The sequence below is a fragment of the Artibeus jamaicensis genome, unplaced genomic scaffold (genome assembly GCF_021234435.1).
Source record: "Artibeus jamaicensis isolate MK-2021 breed Jamaican fruit bat unplaced genomic scaffold, CSHL_Jam_final contig_786, whole genome shotgun sequence".
Lineage (NCBI taxonomy): Eukaryota > Metazoa > Chordata > Mammalia > Chiroptera > Phyllostomidae > Artibeus > Artibeus jamaicensis.
Genome location: NW_026521971.1, coordinates 5,117,221 through 5,139,294, shown reverse-complemented (window position 1 = coordinate 5,139,294; position 22,074 = coordinate 5,117,221). Strand labels below are relative to the sequence as shown.

The window sequence follows — 22,074 nt, the reverse complement described above, 5'->3', positions numbered from 1 at the left end:
GCCCCAAAACAACCTCTGGGCACTTCTCCTCTTGTCCCACTGTCTTAATTGGTGTAGAGTGAACCATATTTGGGTTGTTGAATGGTTGAACAATCCATTCAACAACCCATATACATCTGTAGAGCTCATATAGAGATAGCTTCTAGGTTTGATCAAATCTTTCTGCCCTTTTACATTTAATAATAATTAAAAATTCTAAGAAACACAGCTTTTTTTTTTAAAGACTCTGAGTCCCAGATATAAAATTGATAAAGCATGGAAAAAGTGGCCTTGGATAAGCACTCAGAAGCACACAGTGACAGGAGAGAAGAGCCAGGCTACAGTCTGAAGAACAGAAAACTCGTTTTTTTAGCCTATCCCATGAGCCAGCGAGGCTTTTCATCAAAGCACCACAACCCCTTCCTGAAGCTGCTGACATATTCATGGCCTTGAAGCTCAAACAAACCCAGATACTGGGGTGGGGAAGGGGATAGGCAATGGTAAAAATGAGCTTGAGCTTCCAGAACCACAAGCATGTCCTCCCTTCACCGAGCCAGAGCACTTCCCTGCTTCCCAGCACAGGGTGAAAGGTGAAATGTCTTCGAAAACCCACAGAGCAGGAGACGCTCAGCACCTGCAGACTCACGTCCGCAGTGTTGGCTATTCAGGAGCAATCCAATGAAGGCAAGCATTCACCATTTCACTGAAACTTGAATCCAAGTATCTCAGCAAAACCATCCCTGAAGGGAGATCGGTCAGCTGGTCCAGAAGTCCGGCTGCCACCTCCCAGCTGCATGCTCCCTCTCGCTGTCAGCTCCCCAGTACAAAACGGCCACGTTGATGAATGAGAAGAGAAAGTGAAACGCTCCATGATCGTAATGGTTCCAGTCAGAATTAAAAGGTTTTACAAGGGAAATCATTTATTCTAGTGGAATTTGCCAATGAGGGGAGTCATAAAGGTCTCCGGAAGTATCCATCATGAATGTCAAGTGTCTGCTGCAACCCAGAAGTAGGATGATAATAAAAGACCTGCATGAAATGTCAGCTCCACTCACTCACAGGCCTCTGGTGAGTCCCTCCTCCCAAGCAGTGCATGTCATCAGGTGACAGAGGACAGACTCACAGCTTCCCTTGACATTTATTCTAGTATGATTTACCAGTGAAAATACCCAATATTAAAAAGACATTAACATTATAATGAGATTTCAGTTTTAATTTATGAACTTTATCGTGCTTGCCTGGACACAATCTGATCCTAGGTCTCTGAGTTATGAAATGACTAGCACCAGGGCCGATTTATAAATATGCTGCCTTTTACAGCTGCTGCGTGAAACTTCAGGCTGAAATATATGTATGTGTGTGTGTATAAGTATATAGATAAGTATATACATATGTGTGTATACATATCAAAAACTCCTAATACTCTGCCCACATGGTATCAAAGCAAACCCTTAATTTAGTGATTAAAGCAAACGAGTTGTTCTTGGCAGTTTCATGGGCTGCTAATAAAAGTGTGACTCTTAAGAAAAGGTTTTGCATTCAAATAAGTCAAATATATTTCTTTGTTTAAAGACATTCTAGAGCCTTTAATATGCTTTGCTACTCTAAAAGAAGGGAACGGTATATATTACTTAACCACAGAACTCTGTTTCTCATGGAGCATCTGGTGAAGCAAGCTGCCCACACTAACAGTCTGGGAAACATTGGCCTAAGTACCTGTGCAGTTCACAGGTCTGAATGACACGGGCGCGGCCCCGGGGCGGGCACTGCGCTCTGCATCCTGTCTCTCACTTGCATGTTTACCTCTCTTCAGGCACCACTCTCAGATCTGATCCCCTGGCTGGCTCAGTCACAGGATCAACCTCCGTTAGGTGAAACACAGTTATCCCACCATGGCACAGGGACCACCTGGGAACAGGAAGTAATCATGAAGAGGGTGTCAGGAGACTTCTGGCCTGATTCTGACACTTCCTAGCCAGGGGTCTTGGGCAAGTCTTTGAAGATCTCTGGGCCTCATTCCCCATCTGCAGGATGGGCATATAAGTTTTTGCCTCACAGAGTTTTCTGTGAACTTTCAAATTAATTGATACAAAAGGAAATGCTCTGGAAACTGTCAAGTGCCATGAGGCTCCACAGGAAAGCATCACTACTGTCACTCAGCGAAGTACCCCTTCCTTAGGACCACAGGGGTTCTTCTACCACAGAGGCATTCCCCAGGTTGTCCTTGGTTATCTCCCCAGAGAATACTAGAAATGTCTCCCTGTGCAAGGACATCACTTTTATAGCCTAAAATTCCTCCCGAAAAGACCAAAGGCCTTAAGAGGATATGGTTGTTGTCCATGACTTCTATTTTAAGAGGGTACCTCAGCCCCCCCAATAACCCAGGTGGGGGTATCATCTGTGTTTGGAAGACAATGTTTGAGAAGTGGCTAAGAGGGTATTCTTGAGATTACTCTTTATTAACAGGGTCATCGCTAGAGCAAGTCACTAGCCTTTACTCATCTATAAGATTTGATTAATTATGGTTGTAAGAATCGAGTGGGATAAAGTATGTGTGGGATAATCGAGTGGGATAAACAGTGGCAGGCCTCACCAGCCTGTGGGTATAAATGAGGAATGTTCATAAACACCGCAGTGGCTTAGGGTAAATTCTGTTATTCATTTCAGTCTGCCCCAGTCTTCAAATGCCCAGCCCTTTCAGAACCCCAATTTGCCTCATGAAGGAGCAAGGATGCTCCTCTCCCCATACTGAGTCACACTTGAGCCTAGACGTGACACCACTTGTGTCTCATGGATAAAGGAAACAATTCCTCCAGCTTTAGCCTGTAGCCTACATACACACACATGTATATACATACACATACATACACACACAGGCATGTACACAGACCTTAGTCTTCTCCTCCAGGGCCAATCTGAGTAGCAGACTTCTTGCCGTCTTCTTCTCTATTTCTATCCATCTCTGTCCTCAGAGAACCATGCCCAAGTATCCTTCTTAAAGGTCCTCCTCTCACCCAGCAAATCAACTCCGAATAAATGCTGAGGGGACTTCCAGCCTCACCAACTGGGAGGGCCCAAGAGTCTCTGAATCTATTTAGGTTCAGCTGGGCCCAGGCTGCACCCATAAAGAAGGCCCAGTGTCTGGTGCGTGGCCATTGCTGAGTGACCAGTCACAGAGACCCAGACACAATCCTTAGTGCCCTCTTCATCTTGTCTAACTGAGGCCACACATCTGGTCCTTCACGTTCATCCTTTGCGTGCTCTCCTCTTTATTACTTCTTCACCTCCAGGCTTACAGGGTTCTCTCCCCTGCATCATTTCTTCCTTCTTCTTTCTTCCTGACTCCAAGTCTGTCTTAATGAGGATTGGGTGAATCTCCTGTTCACCAAGAGAACTCTGTAGGCATGGGTCCTCCAAGGTCAGCTGCCAAAGGAGAATAGGACAAAGACCCAGAAGGTCCTATTTTGCACAATAGAGGCCTTAACTCCACCTTTAAAAGATATTCAGAACCCTTTAGACATAACTAAGCAAAGGTCTGATACAAAAACAAGAAGAAAACATAAATATCTTGTCCAAAATTATATTATTTCCACTGCAGAAAGCACATTCTTATCAGGCAATAATATCACCAGTAAGGGTGGTTAGCTCAACCTGACAGGTTCTTTTAGCCACCACTTTCTGAGCACTACACACACCAATCAGCCCACCGGGGACTCTGGGCAGAGTAAGACGGAATCTTGCCCTCCAAGTGCCATCAGTGTAGGTGAGGTAAGGTGTGCTATGATTGCAGCGACAGTCGTCTCTGCACTTCGCTAACCAAGCACAGTCAAGTTCATAGCAGTTCGCACTTTCAGAGTCCCAGGCAGCCCCAGTTCTAGTACCTTTGCACGTGGCTTGATTTGGGGAATCTTATCATGGTGCCAGCCACCTTTCCTTCCATCTGATGAGACTCCCCACTTCCCTCAAGAAGCAGCTCCACTCCACCAAGCTCTCCAGTCTCTAGAATTTCGGAGGTGCCCTGTCCCAACTCTGCCAAGCTCCTGGTGGCTCCTGGCTCTGCAAGCTTGTCTCACATGAAATGAAAGACCTGGGACAGGACGAGGGGAGAGGGTTGCAGGGAGAATCTCCTCACTAGCCCTACTCAGTAACACAGTTTCCTTTCTTCACACTGTTGTACTAGGAAGGAAACACCTGGGAGTTTCATCCTTCTACTCACTCATCATTTAACAAACCTCCACTATGTCCATGACACTGCCAGCTTTGGGCTATGCACTGGGGAGACTGAGCAGACCAAGATCCAGGCTTTGCCCTTGAGGGGAGCACACAGCAACAGAGAGGGACATCTGAACAAATGGCTGCAATCCCATCTGAGCGAGGCAAGGAGGAATGGAAAGGGGGCACCTTAGAGGCCAGAGGAAGTCTGGACTCTGGAAATGTGTCCCAGAAGGGGACATCCTTGAGGTGGGGCTTAAGGGATGACAGGTGCTGGGTGGGATGGCAATTCAGGCACAGAGAGGTGAGGGAGAACAACCCATGTTTAGAGCGGTGCCTGCCTGTAGCTGTGTCGCTGCGGACGTGAACAGACTGGAAAGCTTGACAGAACAAGATCCCTGGGGGCACTGCAGGCTGTATCCTTGGACTTCATCCTGCCAGCAGGGTCCCACCGAGTTTTCTGTCATGATGGAACTCTTCCAGTTTCTACTAATACGGCATCTGCTAACCTCATATGGCTTGAGATAGGCTAGTGTAATTATGGAACTGAATTCTTAGTATTTTTAAATTAATTTCAATTTTAATAGTCACATGTGGCCAGTGGTTACCAAAGTGGACAGCATGGCCACATATGCTCACTCCTGCACTCAACGAGCTTTCACTGAGTAACTGCTGCAGAGTGTGCTGTGCCAACCACTGGGGGTGTGGTGGTGAATGAAAATGACATGTCATCAGCCATAACAGTAATCAAAACATCACACCAATAAATTATAATGCTGCAATGGAAGCACTATAAAACGGAAAAACATGGCATTGTAACTTCTAAAGGTGGTTGTGACATAATCAGGGAGGTTGATGAAGCTGTCTCTGAGGAATTCATGCTAGCTCTAAAAAAAATCAACCAGAGGAGGACATTTCTGGCCAGAAAAAAAGTGTTCAAAGCATGTTCAAAGGCCCCGTGGTAAGAGGAAACACCACATGTAAGAGGAAGTGAGAGGTCAATGTGGCTGAATTAGAAGACGTGAGGAAGAGTGGGGTGTGGGATGAGGCTGAAGAGGCACACAGGGACCAGACCCAGTGAAGCCTGTAGACCATGACAAAGGATTTTGTTTTGTTCTTCCTTTAAGATTCAGAAGCCACTGGAGGACTTTAATCAGAAGTAGTTGTAAAGATCAGGAGAGATGGAGAGATAGCTTTTCCTCTGATAAAGGCTGGAAGGCAAGGGGTAGGCATGGCTGCAGCGTATCTGTTGGGCACCGGGACAGGATATTAATCAAGTTATGTCGTATTGACAAGCAAAACCAAAGCTGCAGTGGCTTTTAACAAAAGGAGGTTTGTGTGCAGCTCATCCTGTTTCCATCTAGGAACAGGGTTCACTGAGGAACCCAAACTGACAGAATAGCCACCACCCCAAATGTTTCTGCCCTGCCACAGGGACGTCCAGCTCTGGGGAGACTGCTACCAGCAATTCAATGTCACCCAGAAGTGATACACATTTTTTCCACTTACAACTTATTGTCAACAATTAGCCATAGCATTCACCCCGCCAAAAGAAGGGCCAGGAAGTATAAGCCTGCCATACATTTGAAGGGAGAAAAAAATGGAGCTATTTGGCAAATAGCACTAATGGCTATCAAAAGGAGAAAATTTGAGGGAATTCATATTAATAGCTTTACCTTCTCTGCAAATCTGAAGCAGAATCACCCTCTGAGGAAGGAGGCAGGATTGATAAGTTCAAGAAAAATTCTGTGGGAAATGAGAGAAGAGAGAGTTGAATGGACCCAATAGCCCAGCTGAGACTGTAAATTCTTTGGCAATAGCCTGTGCTCTTAATTAAAATGGAAAAATCTCTACCCAAAAAAAATGGCTAACACACGAGGTCAATGTTCCTCAATTCTCAGCTGTCAACTTCAAAATTTCTTTATAGACATGAGACCCAGAAGTGCACAAAATGTGCCCACAGGGCCCAGCACCCAGAAGATTCCCCTCAGAGAAGCCAGCCAGGAAGGGAGGGGCAAGTTTAGAGGGGAAGAGGTGGGGACCAAGGCCACTCACACCACCACTGTCTAAAGTTGGGCCAGGGCCTCTGACCCCAGCATTATATCCCCTTGGCTTCTTTCTTCCAAAAACCACCATCTTGTGCACATTTTATATTCATGCTGTAAATGGGTCCGTTTCTCTAACCACAAAACTCCCCAGGAGAAGACGTTGAGTCGTAATATAGTGTCATAGCCAGAACCTGCCATCCTAAAATGTGGCTTTAGATTAAGTTATGCAATCTGCTGGCCTGCAGGCGCCTCCCAGATAAGATGGACATGGCTCTGACCCCAGAATGCCTCCTGGCCTTGGTCAGAGACAAAGAGACCAGCAGTAGACGCACAACTGGCTGAAAGCCCTCACCCCAGTGCAGAGACACTAGAGAGAGGGCAGGTGACCTCTGCTGGGGATCACTTTCATTTCCTCCATCTGCACAGGGCCAGGGAGCAAGAGGACCTGGGGACACCAGGGTTTTCTAGAGGACATCTAAGAGATCAATCAGGAGCTCGCATGCTCTGAGCAGACATTCTCCCACTGAGTTTTCCTGCTGAGGCATCCTTGTAACAGATGCTCAGAGTTAAGAAGATCAGAGTTGTCAGAAACACAGCCAGACCAGTCAGGCACTCCCCCAAACTGCACTGCAGGATGTCTGCCAGCTGCCGAGTGCTGTGGGAATCCATTGGCAGTGAAAGCACCCATCAGCATCCTCTTTGGGATTCCTCTCAGCACTTCAATGACCCTAGGTTGGCCACATGGCACAAAAATGACCAAAGTCCATTAATCTCCTGGCTCAGAGGAGTTGTCTTTTGCAGAGCAAAAGAAGTTTTGCTTTTCAAGCAGCAAATCTTCAGAAGGACTAATCCAAGTATGTATGTATCCTTTTTCTGCCTAAAAAATTCTCAGGAGAAGAAAAACAGAGCCAGTTGGGCAAGAGTACAGTGTTGTGACCAGAAGCCTGACTCATGTGTTCAAATCCCAAGTCCTTTACTTGCTCTACTAGGTACATAGCTATAGACAAGTTATTTCTCTCTGAGCCTCAATTTTCTTATTTGTCTAATGGAAACAAACAATAGTACCTAATAATAATCAACGTTTGGTAACACACACAATAGAGCTAGAAAGTGGTTAAGTGCATGATGAATGTTACCTAATGGAAATTGTTTGCCATGTTGGCTTTATAATTAGAACCACCCTTAAGATAACACCAGGGTTTCTCAACCTCATCACAAGTGACATCAGAAGCCAGCTAGTTTTCTGGATGTGGGCACTGTCCTGTGCATTATAGAGCATTTAGAAACATCCCTGGCCTCTACCCACTAGATGTCAGTAGCACCCTCCCCACAAGTGTGTCGACCAAAAATGCCTCCATATGCCTCTCCAATGCCCCTGGTGGGTGGGGGAGGGACAGTATTATCCCCACTGTGAATCTCCAGGATGGCTCTCAGGATCTGGACCATAACCCTTTAACTGTAAACCCCTGAGAACAAAGACTGTAGTTTTCCAAGGATGCTCTGCATCTCTCTAGACCAAATGAAAGGTCAGATCAAACTCAAACTCATTTTTATTTCTAGAACAAACTAAATTCTCAAACTTGGCTACAAACACTACCACCTGGGAACTTTCTCAAAATCGCCAATGCCAATGCCCCACCTACAGAGCTTCTAATCCAGTTCTTCTGGGTGGGAGCCTGGAACTGTGGTTTGTAAAGGCTCTCTGGTGAATCTAATTCTTGTAAAGATTGAGCTCCTAGAAGGTGGAACCTCTCCTCATCCATCTTGGTCTTGGAAGACAGAGTGGGGCGGGTGGTGAGTAAATTAATAGATGGGTATAAAGTGTGAAGCCACAGGCTTTAATGTTCCTCCAAATATCTGTAATTCTCCTGTGATTAGAAATCCATATAACAGAATTCAGATGATGTTCCAGGCTGGCTTCAGAGCATGGAGCCAGCATTCCACTCCCTCCATTGCTGAGCCGTGTCCCTTTTGGATTTGTTACTCTGAAAAAAGAGCTCTTACTACCCAGAGAAGCACGCACACTGGCTCTGACCCAGAAGTCTTAGGGATGGAGCAGAGAGGTGGGTGGCTTAGCGGGTGGCCCTGCACTATCAGAGCACAGCTGTGGGGCCTTCGTCCTCCAGCAGGGAGTTCAGGTCCCTGAGTGTTTCATAGCTGGCCTCAGGAGCCTCCCTCCACTCACCAGCCTGAGTTGCCGGCCCACCCCCACATCCTGCCTGGCTCTGCTTCAAGAGAAAAAAGCAGAACAGGGCACCTGATGCCGCCTCTCTGCCTCTCCTCAGGGCTGCTGCTGTGAATCATCTGACACGGTTCCTGCAAAGAGCAGATACTACTGCACACTTGCAAAAAAGATTTCACATCCTTAATGTATGGGCTGTCACAACAGAGCAGAAAACAGTCGCATTTTTGGTTATTGTACTACCTTTGTTCAGCTCTTTCAATAGATAAATATTTGCATGAGTGGATAATGCTTTAAAACATTTTTCTTCTTGGTTATCATGTTCCCTAAACCCTGTCGCCTTAGCTTGTGTGACTATCATTATATTTATCATGTGCTGCATTTGTTAAAGCAGTCAGAGCCAGATTGTTATTACATCCTGATTTGAGAGTTAACAAGAAGAGAGAAATCTGAAGAGCATTCAAGGAAGAAATATAAACTCCCAATGCCCCCAAGAAATAGATACAAATCGGATGTATTTAATAACTGAAAGTGGAAAGAACAAGAGCCATTTTTAAATTGTCACTTTCATCCCAGAGTCAAACAGATCTTAGAAATTATAGTTTCCCCACCCCAAGGACCTGTGCCTAACTCCAGTAATTAAGCTAAAGACCAACTACACATTTCTGTCTATTTCTGTATGGAATACTCTTACATGGATTGAGTCTTAATGTGCATTTGCTCTTTTATATATTCCTCCCATTAAATATAGTGCATTATTCTTTCATCAACATCCATATACTCAAGGTCACTTGCTAATTTTTTGATGGCAGGGGAGTTTTGTAAGTTTAATTGTGGTGAAAAACCTTTGCCTAATAGAGATGCTTTCATTTATGTAATCCAGCCATAGTCATATCTTGCCTGGATGACTGCAGTAGCCCCTAAACAGTCCACTTCTCTCTGCCCCATTGCCCAGCCACCAACACACACAAACATACACAACACAGGCAATATTCAGAGAAATTTTTAAGTAATCAAATCGTGTGATACCCCTTCTTAAACCTTTCATCTAAAAGTGAACAAGAGAGGCACGGTCCCTGCCCTCAGGGAGCTCACAGTCTGATCATCTTCACTGCTATAAGCAGAGCCTGAAACAAGGGGCCTTGTGCAAGTGAGTGATCTCGGGGGAAACCTGCCGTGAAGGGGCAGAAGCAGGATGGGGCAGGAGAAGCAACTAAGCCAAGATGCGGTTTCAAGGAAGCCTACTAACTTCAGTCTGATCTCGTGGGGGGGTCTCTGGAGTGTTAAACAGGGGGACTGGCCTTTTGTATACCTGTATGACTCAGTCATTAGCTGTAGGCTGTCCCCCCAGAAAGGGCAAAATACCTCCCAGTATCTGAGGGGGCTTTCTGGGTAACAGTATACCTGTGAGCCTGCCTCTCTGATCCTTAAACACTCAACACTAGCTCCTGTCCTGGAGAAGTTACTGATCCCTTTCCCTCTTCAAGCTGGAGCCTTCTCGTGATTCACAGCCCAGACCCTCTGTCTTCTTCTGTCTTCTTCACAGAGACCCTCCTGACCACCTTACCTGGGCCTGGCCACCATGTTGCTCCCACCTAGTGTCCTCTTCCATGTAAATACCGTATGTTTCATTTGTTTACTTATTTATTATCTATCCCCCCCGACACAGTAAACTCTGGGGAAGCAGTTCACCACTGTATCCCTGGCCCGGAGCAGACCCAGTCAAGTAGAAGATTCTTAAAAATATTTACTGAATTTGATAACTGAATGAGTGAATGCACCATACTTGAGTTTTCTCCAGTTTTTATTTTTCTGAAATAAACAAAATCCCACATTCAAGGTAAGATGACGCCTAAATGCTGTTGAGGAAACTCTCAGGGTTCTCCTGAGAGTCAAAATGAGATATATAGACCAACCCCCCAGGACAAGGCACTAGATATTAGGTGTTATTCGTCTTATTCTTGAACTTCTACAACTACTGGCATCAAGTCCATGGAAACTCAGATAATGACTGATGGCCTTATTTTATTTAAAAGGGAAAAAAAAAGGAAGGAAGGGAGAAAGGAAAAGTCATTTAAATACAAAATACCACTGTTTGATTAATAAAATTAATAACAATTTGGTCACAAATTGCATCCTGAAAAAATTACAAATCCAGTAATTTGCACACTAATCACTCTATGATAAGCCATCTGGCGCTTCACTCTCTGACCGCTCTGCTTCCCGCTTCTGATAGGAGTCAACGCCCACTGAACAGGCAGGCTTGCAAATTTGTAGGAGGGGACACTCACATGAGACTTATTAGCAGCTAAGTCCGTGGAAAGCAGCTAAACCTTAGAAGGATAAGTGGGACCCAGCCCTGTGATCAGCAGCTTACATCCCAAGCACTGCACAGACTGAATCCAGCCTTTTTTCCAACAAGGAAAGGACTGAGTCATTCGGGCAAAAGTGATGTGGGAAACCTTCAAGGAGGAAGAAGACGTAGCTTCTGAATTAGTCTAAAGGTGGGTCAGAGCTCAGAAAAAAAAGGGAACACAGACTTTCCAGATGGAGAGAACAGTGGGGAAAGCACAAAGGCATAATGTTTGGAGAATTACAGATGGTGGGGTGAGCGTGTTCAGGAAGTCAGGAGGCTGGGGAGAAGTGCCCAAATTGAGGTGGGGACCAGGAGCCCGCTGGGGAAGCGGGAGACAGTGAGGGCTGTGGAGGGCTGTGAAGACAAGCTGAAGCTGGGCTTCCTTCCAGAACTTCCCTAATACAGACAGCGCCCTCGAGGCTCTTTACATTGGCCTTATAAATTTATTTATTGTATCTATTGCACAAACAACATAATAACAATAAGAAAAATATTTAAAAGGCAAAGAATCATCTATGATCATATGCCCCATGTCAGTTTCCATTCGTTTACATTCTTTCAAGTCTTAGTCATATACAGACACGTATTTATACGCTTATATTTATGGATTAAACAATTTTGTGATTTGGTTCACCTAGCATCAGAAGGCAAACATTTTTCCATTTTTTTCTATAATTATTATTTTTCTGCCAGCATAAGATTGATGTACCATTGTTTATACATCTTCTCTACTGGCAAACATTCATTTTTATGTATATTTATATTTTAGTATTATCACCACACAGAACTTTCTTAACTTGTATTTGCTAATTGAATTTTTGAGAGTGAGGCTACTGAGTCAAAGAACACAAATATTTCTGAAACACACTGCAAAATTATTTTCTCATGTCTCCACTATTCTTTAAAATCAACAGTATTATACAACTGAACTGGTTTCGTCAGTACTTTGTGAGTGTTGAGTATTATTAGAAATTTTCCCTCTAATCCAGTAGATGTAAAACACAATGTCATACATGTTTTTAAATGCATCCCCGTGGTATCGGGGCAGAAGAGCATTTCCTCTGTGAATTCGGCCTGCCCAGCGCCCCTCACCACACCACAGCCCCACATCTTCAGCATTTCCCACCTGGGCCCTTGACCTTTTCCATGTTGATTTTCATGGCACTTGTGCAATAGAGAACTTTCTACCATCAGCATGTAGGTCAGCGCTAGGTCATAACTGCAGGCAGCCTGGCTCCCATAAGACAGTTCTAGCAGCAAGATCTGATGGCATATATGAGAACAGGGACCAGCTAAGTCGCTATTTAGAAAAGTCCAGTGGGAGGTGATGAAGGCCTAAAATGAGGCGGTGGCTGTGCTCATAAAAGGAATCTCTAACGGTCATTTTGGAGCTGAAAACAGGACTTTGCAATCTAAGGCAAAAGTTCAACCTAGAAGCTCCCATGAGGACCTAGCCTACCGATATAGGACAACTGGCTTTACTCATATCCCTAAGTTGTCCTTGCAGAGATTTCACTTAGGTGAGGAAAGGAACTGCAGGCCACTTAGGAGCCTGGAGGCCTTTGTGGTAGGACAGGGCAATGCAGAGCCCTGGGCCCACATGGATGAAGACAGGGGGTGAGGGGGATACGGAGAGAAGACCAGGACTTGAGAGAGATACTCAGAAAGGAGCTGTGTAGAGCAGCCCTCTCCCACTGAGTGCCAACCTGCCCCGGCTCTTCTCATGTAGGCCACACCCTCACAGCAGCCTCGGGCATTTTACTGACGAAGGAGGGAGAGCAAATCACAGAAAGCTTAAGCAGCTGGTAAGAAGCAGGGCAGAGAGTCCAACTGACACCCCTCATCCCAAAGCCTCTGTTCTTAACTACTGCACTGTGCTGGGACCAGAGGGTCAAGACCCTCCCTGCCAGGCTGCAGAGAAATTCCCAAAGCAGGGAGCTGGAGGGCCCAAAGGAGGGGGCTCATGCTCAAGTCCACACGTCTTGTGCATAAAGGAAGAGCAGTGCCAGAAACTTGGGGTTGCGGGGGTGGGGCTGGCTGTACAAACTAACGCAATGCAGATCCTCAGTGATACTTAATGTCTCACCAGATCCTCCATTACCTATTCTTACCCAGTTTCCCTGAATTATTTTTAGTGGGTGCAAAACAACACTTGACTTTCTAATGAGGACCCTCACTCAATGGGCAAAAAGGAGAAGCTGCTTTCAGTAACCATTAGGCTGAAATTTAATGAAATTAAGACCCATTAGGGAGGATTTATAAAGACAAAGTTCCAGCAACCAAATCCATTAGCACCAGTTATAGATCCTTTGCAGATAACAGGCCACTTCCCAGACAAAAGTGACAGTATAGTATGAGGGTGGGAGACATAGAGATGTATATAATGTTCTTTTACAACTGTAATTGGTTATTATATTTATAAACAGGGCACACAAATCCTGAAGGTTCTTTACATGGTTCTTAGAGACTTCCTCCTGAAATAACTCCTTTCCAGATAATCAAACAATGCATGTTTCTGATGACATACAGAACTTTCAACATGTGGAAAAAGCTGTGGGTGGATTAGAGGTTAGAATCATGTGTTCTGGAGGGACAAAGTCTGGAGTCGCCTCAGGCAAACCACTTCACCTAGCTCTCCATCTCTAAAGTGGGGGCAATACTACTTGCCCTACAAAGCTCTGGTGCATAGTAAGGACTGAAAGAGTGGGGGCTCCTGGTAAATTACAAATGTTATCCTTCAGGAATTATTGTATTTTGCAGTGTATAATGAGCACCTTTTTGCCCACATTTCTGAAGGAAAGATACAGATGTGCATTATACATGGGTAAAATGGTCATGTGCCATGGGTGTAATAATCCCATATATACTGCACACAGAAACGTGGGTGTGCACCAGACATGGCAAACACGGTGTTCTGACCCATGGCAGGTACTGGTTAGGACACAGGCTATGTTTGGCCTATATCACAGGCAAGACACAGACCACCGCAAGTGGTTATACTCTGTTACTAGATAAAAGATTCTCTACTTCCCACCTTAGTCTTTCTGTGGGAATTCTTTTACATTAAATTTTTACATAAAATATTACACATTCTGTTCATATATTAAAAACATAACTAGCGAGACTTCCGCTAAGATGGAGGCGTAGGTGGAAGCACTGTACCTTCTCACACAACCAAGTTTAAAAACAATAAAGTTTTAGCAACAAAAACACAGCCAAACCACAGAAAATTGAACTATACAGAAGTCTGACAACAACAAACTCTTCAGCCAAACCAGTAAGAGGGGCAGAACCAGCAGCAGAGCGGGGTCAGCATGAAAGATCCACCAGACTGACCTAGGCACACAACCCAGGTGCGCCAGCAGCCGTGGGCGGATCCCAGATGGGGAGTAGCAGGCGGACTCACTGAGGGCGCAAGGCGGTGGACCCACTGAGGGCTAACCATGGTCACACATTCACGTGCAGATAAACCAGTAAAGGAGCAAGCAGTGAAATGGACCGCGCAGGCCCCAATGGCAGAAAGCAGCAGAGGGGACCACTATTGTCCCTATCTGACCTCACCCCCACATATAGCGTCACAAACCAGTGACCTGGGTCACCCTGCCCTAGTGAACACTTAAGGCTCCACTCCTCATACATAACAGGCATGAACAGATCAAAACATTGCTCACGAACAACTCAGACCCCCCAGAGCCCATAAATCTAAGCAATAAAGAAATAGCCAAACTTTCAGATGCACAGTTCAAAACACCGGTGATTAGGATGCTCACAGAACTGGTTGATTTTAGTCACAAATCAGACGAACATATGAAGGCTAAACTAATGGAAATGAATGGAAATGCGCAGGGAACCAATAGTGATGGAAAGGAAACTGGGACTCAAATCAAGGAAGTAGACCGGAAGGAAGAAAAAAATGATCAAACAGAAAGGAATGAGGAAACAAGGATTCGAAAAAATGAGGAGAGGCTTAGGAACCTCCAGGACATCTTTAAACGTTTCGACGTCTGAATTATAGGAGTACCAGAAGGGGAAGAGGAACAGCCACAAGTGGAACACTTATTTGAACAAATAATAAAGGAGAACTTCCCCAATCTGGCAAAGGAAATAGACTTCCAGGAAATCCAGGAAGCTCAGACAGTCCCAAAGAAGTTGGACCCAAGAAGGAACACACCAAGGCACATCATCATTACATTAGCCAAGATTAAAATGAAGGAGAGAATCCTAGAAGCAGCAAGAGATAAGGGGACAGTCACCTACAAAGGAGTTCCCATCAAACTGTCAGCAGATTTCTCAAATGAGACCTTACAGGCAAGAAGGGGCTGGAAAGAAGTATTCCAAGTCATGAAATCCAAAGACCTACATCCAAGATTGATCTATCCAGCAAAGCTTTCATTTAGAATGGAAGGACAGATAAAGTGCTTCTCAGATGAGATCAAATTCAAGGAGTTCATCACCAAGCCCTTATTATATGAAATATTAAAGGGACTTACCTAAGAAAAAGAAGATAAAAAAGATGAACAGTGAAAGGACAGCAAACTCACAGTTATTAACAACCACGCCTTAAACAAAAGTAAACTAAGCAGAAAGCTAGATCAGGAGCAGAACCATAGAAATGAAGATCACATGGAGGCTTAGCAACAGGGGAGTGGGAGAAGGAGAAGGGGGGAGAAGGTACAGAGAATAAGTAGCATAGATGATACATAGAAAATAGGGGGGAGGGCAAGAATAGTATGGGAAATGTAGAATCTAAAGAACTTATGACACACGGACATGAACTAAAGGGGGAGAATGGTGGGGGAGGGGGTGTGCAGGGTGGAGGGGAATGAAGGAGGAAATAGAACAACTGTAAAGGCATAATCAATAAAATATATTAAATAAATAAATAAAAACATAACTAGTGAAGAACAGGTATAACCCGTATGACTTTGCTTCATGACTTCAGGGGCAAGAAATGTCACATCTGAACTGCTCCCTGGGACAGACAACACTGCAGTGACAGGGCCTGCAGTTCACAGCCTGACACCAGCATTAGCCTCTTGCACCTGTGCAACCTTACACCAGTATTAGCCTCTTCAGGCCTCACTTTCCTCATTTGTTTAAAATATTGAGAGGATTAAATTAATACAGTAAAACCACTTAGAACAATACGAATCCAACACATCATAAATGCTCTTATCATTTTTTCATTTTTCTAAATCACGTGAAACCCGGCCCAGTTTTTCCAGGAGAGTCTGTCTCAATCATTCTGGGGCCTCCCCCTCTGTGCCGCACCAAGCCCTGAAGCTGGTGGCCTGTGCCCTCCCCCCTGTGAGCACGTGATGCCCCCAATGTGCCCTAATCAGCACCATCTGTCCCAAGCTCTGGTTCTGTCTTATTCATTCAAAAGTTGGGTTTTATATGGAGCACCACTATGACCTAGATACTATGGTAGGTGCTGAGAATACAATTAATAAAAACACAACAAACTAGACTCCCTTCCCTCATGGAACTTCCAATGAAGCAAGATCTCTGGGCCAAACTGATGCTGGGACCCTTCCCTTCCACAAAGTAGCCACATGGGATTAGTCAGTCCCTCCAGCACTCTGGAATGACCCCATTTGGGGGTCCTTGTACCTCCTGGGCAAAAAGTTCAAGTGGAACCTGATGCCTGCACCCCACCAGGGACTTCCCAAAGCCCACTCCCCTCTTTCAGTCTCAGAACATCTCTCTCCAACAGCAGGATCCTTCCTCTGGCCTCTCCCCTTCACTGGATCTGCTCCCCCAAAGAGGCCAGCATATGGTCTTCAGAAGCATCCCTTAAACCCCAGAAACTGTGGACTTCCTCCTGGACCAGGACCACGTGGCTCACAGAGCCCTCCTGGCCAGCTCCTGAGGAGGCAGAAGGCAAACCACCACTCGTTCTCCCATGATGAGACGTCAGCCAAGAAAACAAGACAGACTCATCTCCCCAACAGATTATTCAGATGCCCAGTGATGCACAGGGATTGAGGAAGGAGGAATTTATGGCTTGGCAGGAGGCATCTGGGCTACACAGCTGTCAGAGGGAAAGAAGACACAGAGCCGAGTGCATGTCTGACAACCAGAGGAAGCTGATGCGACTTTGGGAACCACCGCAGCAAAGCTTAAGAGCCTGAAGGCCACAGTGAAGATAAAGAACACAAGTGAGTGCTGGCTGTGATCTGGAGGAATTCTTCTGCCTGGTAAGGGGAGGAGCAGAGGTGAGAACCTCGGAGGGAGCTCCTGCCCAACTGCCCCACAGAGAAAAAACAAGATGGAGTGCTGGGGACTGGACACTGAAGAGAGGTGTTCAACTTACCTTTTGGCGCATAAAACTTAACAGCTTCAAAAAACAATCATTTGGTTACAATTCTGTGGGTCAGGAAATCAGGCAGGGCTCAAGCATGAAGTTCTTTTGTGCTACACTGTCTGGAGTCATTAGCTCAGCTCGTCGTTCATTTGGTGGTGGGACTGAAATGGAACATGCCAAAGGTTTCACTTACATGTCTGGCACCTCAATATTCCTTCATATGGTGTCTCTCTCTCTCCTCTTGGCTATGCTGGGCTTCCTAACAGCATAGTGGTCTCCAGGAGCTGCTCTTTTACACAGCAGTTGCCCTCCAAGAGGGCAACTTTGCCAGGAGTGAAGGTAGATACTGAATATCGTTAAGGCCCAGACTTGGAAAGTCTTGCAGCGTCACCTCTGCCACTTTCCATCAATTAACATAGCTCACTGCGGGCCAGCCCAGCTTCAAAGGCAGCGGGAATGGGCCCCACGGCTGGATGGGCAAGAGCCCCCATCACACTGCAGAGCACGTGAAATGGGAGATACCGCTGCCACCCTCTACCGCAGGAGGAAAGAAGGGCTAAAGCTCCCATTTGGGCGGGGGAAGGTGTTGTAGAGTTAAGGAGATGAGCTGCAAGATTCATTCATTCAACATCTATTTATTGAGAGTCCACCATGGACAATGTCCTGGATGCTAAGCAATAAAAATAGTCCTAACCTTTACGGAGCTTACATTCTAGTACAGTGACAAACAAGAAATGCATAACGTGAAGCCTGGTGGTTGCTAAGTGATATAAGGACACACAAAGCAGGCAGGCAGAAGGGAGACTTCTATTTTGGTCAAGAGGTTGATGAAGTCCTTGGTGTATTTCAGGAAGAGTTGAGGAGGTCAGCAGGGTTGATTCATAGTCAGCAGAGAGAAGAGTAGAAGGATGTGAAGTAGGCAAGAACCAGATTACCCAAAGTCTTACAGACACAGGAAGAAATGTGATTTTTTTCCTAAGCATAGTAGGCAGCCATTGGTCTGGCCTCTTGTCCAGCTGAAGGATGCCTAGTTCTTAGCAGAAATCCACCCTCACTACACAGACAATGCCCTTTCCCTGCTCCTGGGCAGGTAAGGGAGGGGCCATCACAGAACCCACCGTGACCCTTGAGCCCTCAGGCTTCCCTCTGGATTCTAAGAGCTGGAGAGTAGTGTCTTTGTTATATGTTTGACATTATGGTGGCTAGAAGCTATCCAAATTTTGTCTGGAAAAAAATGTAAAAAAATCTCCAAGGCTCCAGATGGCTTTGTAAATTAAGTTAAACCGACAACTGGCCCAGGAACTTTCCCCATCATAATTACACTATTGATCATTAACATTTAAAAAGACTGCAAATAGAATCCTGGGCATTGACATAAATTATCATTGTCCACTGGGCAGGTACCATAAATCAGGTGCCCCTGGAGCCTTTTGAGACTGTCTGATGGTGCTCTTTAAATAATGTTGTTCTGCTCTTTGCTAAGTGGGAGAATACTGAGGGTAGAAGTGAGGGCAAGAGTGTGTGCACATACAATCTACACTATGGCCCACACACCTAAAAATGAAAGTCTGTTACAACTCCCCCCAGCTCCCACGGCACCTGCCTTTCCAAGTCACATTTAGTCTCCATCTCAGCATGAGGCAAGACCCTGAAGGGCTGCCATCTCCCATCACTCCCCAGTGGGCCACCCACCCTGAGCTACCTGCCCCTCTCCTAACAGAGCAGGCATTCAAGCATCACTAACAACAACAATTTATAAAGTGCTTAATCAACGTGCTCTTCACTGTGCCAAGTTCTGTGAATGCACCATCAATACTGTCATCCCCACTTTACAGATGAAACAGGTCCAACTCAGAGGCAGAGTTGGGATTCACACCCAGACCCAGCTGGCTCTCCAGCCCAAGCTCTCTGTGGGTCCTTCTCCTCAGTATGCCCTTCCTGGCTGTCTCAGTGGCCTGATTACAGCCTTTATAACTCAACTCAAGAATCCATTCTCTAGGAAGCCTTTCACCCCTGTCTCTCCACATCCCCTCTTAGGCTGGATGCTATTCCACAGCATTCTGAACTAAACCCTGTTAGGGCACTGACTGAGCTTCACTGAATTTGCCTGTTTACCTATGTCTCCCTGACAAGATTTGAGGACCACAAGAACCAGGACATTATTTTCAATCTTTGTGTTCCTGATGTTTGGCTCAGTAGGTACTTTCTGGATGGATGGATGGATGGATGGATGGATGGATGGATGGATGGATATAAATTTATGAATACATAGATGTAAACTTAATATGTCACCACACCATATGGGACTCAGTTTCTACTTCTGAAGAATATGATCATGCTGAAAGAAAGAGAGAGATTTTATTTGCCAGTGGTGGGTAAAAACCAGCATTCAAAGTATGGAGCAAAATTAACTCAACCCATTAAGAAATATTCTATGTTTAAAAAAGAGACATATTCTATGTACATCCTAGTTTGGGGTTGGCCCCCTGAATAACAAAGGGATCTACTGCCTCTTCAAATACCAAACACAAATGTTGATGGATCTTCCCACTGGTTGCTGAATAGCCACTCTCCTCATATGACATCTAAGAACAGAGCCCACAGTCAGCTGCATGACCAGAATGAGCCTTCACCAGAAATAAATGTTGCATGTTTCTCAGTGTTTGGGGTGTGATCAACTTCCAAGAGAAGTGAAAAGAGCAATGGAGGGTGTCCAGGCCGGAAGCCATGGGTGACAGAGTAAGCACAGCTACCACCAAGAGAAAAGCAGCTGACATGTCCAAAGTGTCTGGCTATGGTACGAGGCAAGTTCTTTGTCTAAGCAGCAGTGTCCCTAAAGTATCAGAGGGTAGAAACGGGTAGTCTCTGTGTGCTCTAGATGTGAAGGATTGTGGTGGTGGTTGGAGAGAGGGGCTGTTCATCTTAGAGACTCCATACTGTGTGCATAGGGTACAGACCACACGAAAAGTACTTGAACACTGTCTACATTTGGTTTAACTGTGTTGGTCAGGTGGGTGCTGGCAAGTGGAAGAACAAGAAATAAGGTAAATTTTTATATGGGAAAGTCTGAGAGAAAAATTCCCAGAAGTGAGAAGTCTGGCCAAGACCTGAGTGTGCAGGATGAGCACAGATTCTGAGTTCAATCTAAGCTGGTCCTCAGACCCCCTACAAGCCCAAATGAGCTACAGGTGAGAAGCTAAGAGTACTGGCTCGGGTTTTAACCCCTCTCTCCATCTAGCTTTTGGGAAGCTAACTCATGTAGTCAAATGGAGGTAAAATGGAATAAAAACAAGTAATCCTCCACTTGGCATCATCAAAAGCAAAACCATGCAGGCCTGAACCCTTAGCAGGAGAAACTGCAAAACAGTGACAGGCATTACTGCACCCTGGCATCACTTCCAGAGACCCTTTGAGTAGTGCCCTCTAGAAAAAATAGACATGAGAAGAGACAGGCATTTCTGGGGAAAACAGATGGAGATCTGGAGATAGGCATGATGGAGAGCAGATGGGTGTCTCCAAGACAGTAGATGCCCCACGTGCCGAGGACGCATTCAAGACCCTTGGAAGTCAGCACCTACTAGCACATGGGAGCCCACCAGCCAAGCAGCAGAACTTCCAAGAGAACAGCCCCTGGAAGCAGAGCAGAGGGCTAGACAAACCCCACCAAAGCATGGACCGGCCAGGAGGCTCCAGTGCAAGCAGACAACAGGCCAGAGAGTTGGCAGTGGGCAGCCAGTGCAGGGCCACAGAGACACAATAGCAGCTGTGTCTGTGCAGCAGACCTGAGAAAGCTGAGAACACTTAGTGACAGGTAAGGTGAATTACAAAGGATATTTGATCAAGAAAAGGAGACAGTTACCTACAAAGAAGTTCCCATCAGACTGTCAGCAGATTTCTCAAAAGAGACCTTACAGGCAAGAAGGGGCTGGAAAGAAGTATCTCAAGTCATGAAAGATAAGGACCTACATCCAAGATTACTCTATCCAGCAAAGCTATCATTTAGAATGGAAGGGCAGATAAAGTGCTTCTCAGATAAGGTCAAGTTAAAAGAGTTCATCATCACCAAGCCTTTGTTATGTGAAATGTTAAAGGGACTTATCTAAGAAAAAGAAGATAAAAAATATGAACAGTGAAAGGACAGCAAACTCACAGTTATTAACAACCACACCTAAAACAAAAGCAAACTAAGAGGACAGCTAGATCAGGAGCAGAACCATAGAAATGGAGATCACATGGAGAGTTAGCAACAGGGGAATGAGTAGGAGGGGGGGGAAGGTACAGAGAATAAGTAGCATAGATGATAGGTGAAAAATAGGGGGAGGGCAAGAATCGTATGGGAAATGTAGAATCTAAAGAACTTATGACACACGGACATGAACGAAAGGGGGGAATGTGGGTGGGAGGGGGTGTGCAAGGTGGAGGGGAGTGAAGCAGGGGGAATGGGACAACTGTAATAGCATAATCAATAAAATATATTTTATTAAAATTTTAAAATATAACTTCTTGGACAGGGCTTAAGATATAAATGATTTATGGGTCTCACTTTTATTACAGAAATAAAATATTATATTTTTTAAAAAAAACAGTATTTTGGCATTTAAAAATTGAACCATAAGCCCCAAACTGGAACTGCATTTTCTGAACCCCTGAAACTCCAAGTGACCATGAATCACTTCATCATCATTAAGATCATTTCATAGAGGGAGAAATTGAGGCCTGAAAAGCTATGCTACTCTGCCCCTTGCTAGTCAGTGGTAGAGCCAAAGCTGGCACCCAGGCAGGCTGATGCTGGAGCCTGTGCATACTCTACGACCCCATGAATCTCTGCACCCCAAAAACAGCACCGCCACCTGGGAAACTCTGCAGAGGGTTATGGATCCAACTTGGGAACATTATCAAATCAGACCTGGGGCTCAGAGAATTACCTGAAACTACAGCTCTCCCTAGTAAGATGTCAGTATCAGGAGGAAGTTGGCAAGAGGCCTGGGAT

General features: G+C 45.4%; 1 protein-coding gene across 1 annotated transcript in view; it reads left to right on the top strand.

Annotated features, from left to right (window-relative positions):
• The window catches only part of TRPC7 (transient receptor potential cation channel subfamily C member 7), a 147,840-nt gene that overhangs the window by 59,768 nt on the left and 65,998 nt on the right, over positions 1-22,074 (top strand). The gene's annotated exons all lie outside the window — the stretch shown is intronic.